At 43.8% G+C, this 2,905-nt stretch overlaps 1 protein-coding gene across 1 annotated transcript in view; it reads left to right on the forward strand.

Annotated features, from left to right (window-relative positions):
- The first annotated feature begins 2,134 nt into the window (after positions 1-2,134).
- Positions 2,135-2,905, forward strand: part of KLF12 (Kruppel like factor 12) — a 728,313-nt gene continuing 727,542 nt past the window's right edge. The window contains exon 1 of the mRNA XM_045287155.1: positions 2,135-2,174. The gene's annotated coding sequence lies outside the window, so the exon portion shown is untranslated. The remainder of the gene's footprint in view (positions 2,175-2,905) is intronic.

Genomic DNA, 2,905 nt, shown 5'->3' on the forward strand with positions numbered 1-2,905 from the left:
CACTGCACCCTGACTGGCTCATCTCCTCCCCAGGAAGGACACTTCCAGGTCTCTCCTTTTTTATGAGGTTGAGAAAATTAATTGTGTTGTTTGTTTGTTTTCCCCAAAACTCTTCAACAATTTTTTCTGTGCCTTGCCTCCTTCTTTTGTTTTCGTTTTTTTGCAGGGTTGGAGATGGGGGTGAGGGTGTCTATTTTTGTCCTAGAATTCTGATCATGATCACATGTTTGATCGTGTCCCACATAATTCCTAGGCCTTCTTCAGATTTTCTTTATGTGCTTTTTAAATTATTATTCCAGCAGATTATGATGTATCTTAGATATGACTTGTCTTCAAGCTTGCTAATTAGGCCATCTATTGAGTTGATTCAACTTCTTGGTCCTTTTAATATATTATTAGCTATTATTAAAACCTTACTATGATGTTTAGACTGCTCCTGGGTGAAGGCAGGGACAGAGCCCAACCTAGCAATCTATTGCAGTCTGCTGCCACTTTCTTGGGTGTGCGGCCTTTGCATTCGAGAGAGACCCAGAGTGGAGCGCTGCCCTCTTGGCCCTTCACTTTCTGCTGGGTCTGTCAGTGTTTTGTTTGTGTGTACATGGGACCATCATGAGCCCAAAGCTCTCAAGGACACCTAGTAACAACAACAACATGAAAGCACAACTAATCATAGGGTTCACAGAAGACTTCCTTGAATTAATGATGTTTAAGCTTAAAAAAACAAAGATAAATGTTGGGTAGGAAAAAGGAAGGGAACACAACACAACAAATGCTAAATGGATAGTCATTAAAGAAATACTTAAAATCATGTGGGAAAGACCTTTGAAATCAATAAATCATGAAAGAGTATAAAATTCTAAGTAGATAACTAAGTCAATTGTAGCTATATTCAATATGTATGTGCCAGAAAGTATGTGAATCTAAATGACTAAGGAAATGTTTCCATGGGAAGGAAGGGCTTAGAAAAGAATGGCAGTCAAGCATATACAAGAATGTGTCTTGCTAATGGGTAGATAATGGTAGAAACAGTAAGAGCCAAATAATTGTATTCTAGATGATAAATGGCAAATGAATGTGAGTAAGAGGATTTGGACAGCAAAAAAGGGGTTCTGGGAACACTACAAGTATTATTCCCTGGATCAGGTTGATGTGGCCAATGCCATTGTGTCCTTCCCATCGCCCCTTGGCATCACTATGCCCATTTCCATCCACACCACCCACTACCTGCTCCAAGCACCAGTGCCTCTCCACCCTTAGGTTTTCTCTGTCCACAGATCATGCAGAGGGAAGGACAAAAGTTAGGGATCTAACACCCTTTTGCAGTGAAGAATGGAAAGGCGTCTTGTAATATCTCAGGTTGGTCAACCCAGCAGCGAAGAGTAACTTGGGGACATATCTCGCCCAATATTCCAGAAGCCTTCCACAGGAGAAAGCATCCAGTGCCTTGAGTTAACGTTCCTCTTTCAGTTTGACCTCCCAATATCTTACTGAAATCACCTCTGAAAAAGTGCATGTGTTTGAGTTCTCATCTCAGAGTCTGGGGGCCCTCCCCTGAGCAGTGAGTTACTGAGGAAGTTGAGGAAGACGAAGGAAGAGCTGAAGATGGTGACGATGAGGTATTCCCTTGCTGAGTCTGATGAACTGGCCTCTCCCCCCAGTCAATAGCTATCCCCATCTCCCCCTAATAACACAGATTTGAAAAATTAACAAAGTCCTTCTTCAATCCACTCCACTTCATGGCAACACCTTGCTTGTCACAGTAGAACTGTGCTCCATCGTTTTTTCCAATGGTCGATTTCTCAGATTTCCAGCCCTTTCTTCTGAGTCACCTCTCAGTGAACGTGAACCTCCAACATTTCATTTAGCAGCCTAGCCTAGCATGTTAGATATTTGCATGAACCAGGGGCTCCAGAAACAAAGGTCAGTTTTCTAAACCGCACTTGATTATGCCACTCAGGGCCAAGCTGTGTGTTGCCCATCCTGGCAGTGAGGATGTGACATGATCCAGTGTTTACAAAATCAGAATGGTTAATGCTCCTCAACAGTGGGTCCAGCTACTGACCTCGGCTTTTTTTTTCAGTTTCCATCTCACCGTGAATGAGCGCCCAGGGAGCAAGCCATCGCCGCCTCCACAAGGACCCGGGAGATACCTAGTCAGAACATCCACTTTACAGGTAAGACAACCGAGGCTCTGGGGAGAGAAAGGACTTCAGCAAAGTCCCACCGTTGGCAGGTGGAGAGCTGGGTATAAGATCTGGCTTCTCTGCCTTTGCCAAGTGCACCCTCCTCCTAACTGTACTGCTACCAGGTGGAAAAGAACAATCTGGAAAGTACTGATTTGCCACCTGTGTGGTGCTACGCTGGGTGGTGGTTTCCTACACAAACCTTGTAGGAAAGAGTTGCCTTTATTGCTAACAAAACAACATGGTTTAGATGCAAAACCCACAATTCACAAAAATCTAGGACGTGTCCCCTTACAATGGGCTTTCTTTTCTGTGTTGGAGGCGAACAGAAGTTAAAATAGAAGGGGAACCACTGTGCATTCAGTAGCCTCTGGTCATGATAAGATTCGTATCTGAGTGCACTTTGTTATTTAACACTGGCCAGACTGTTCAAATAATAAAGATAATAGCTGTTGATTACTTTTCAAAACACTGGTCACCACAATTGCAGATGAAATCTAAAAAGGGCAAGATGGAGTGGAACTGAACACACGGATGGAGAGGATGCAGGAGCACCTAGGATCACAATGGAGTTTCGTAGATACCAATATGCTCCTGTCAAAAATCCGCTGGCCTCAGACCAGAGCATGTACACGGGTACAGATCAGAGTTGGAAACACAGGAATCCAGGACAGATAAACCCCTCAGGACCAATAATGAGAGGAGCAATACCAGGAGGGGAA

Source organism: Echinops telfairi, unplaced genomic scaffold (genome assembly GCF_000313985.2).
Source record: "Echinops telfairi isolate 266 unplaced genomic scaffold, ASM31398v2 ScPeMD7_11;HRSCAF=52, whole genome shotgun sequence".
NCBI lineage: Eukaryota > Metazoa > Chordata > Mammalia > Afrosoricida > Tenrecidae > Echinops > Echinops telfairi.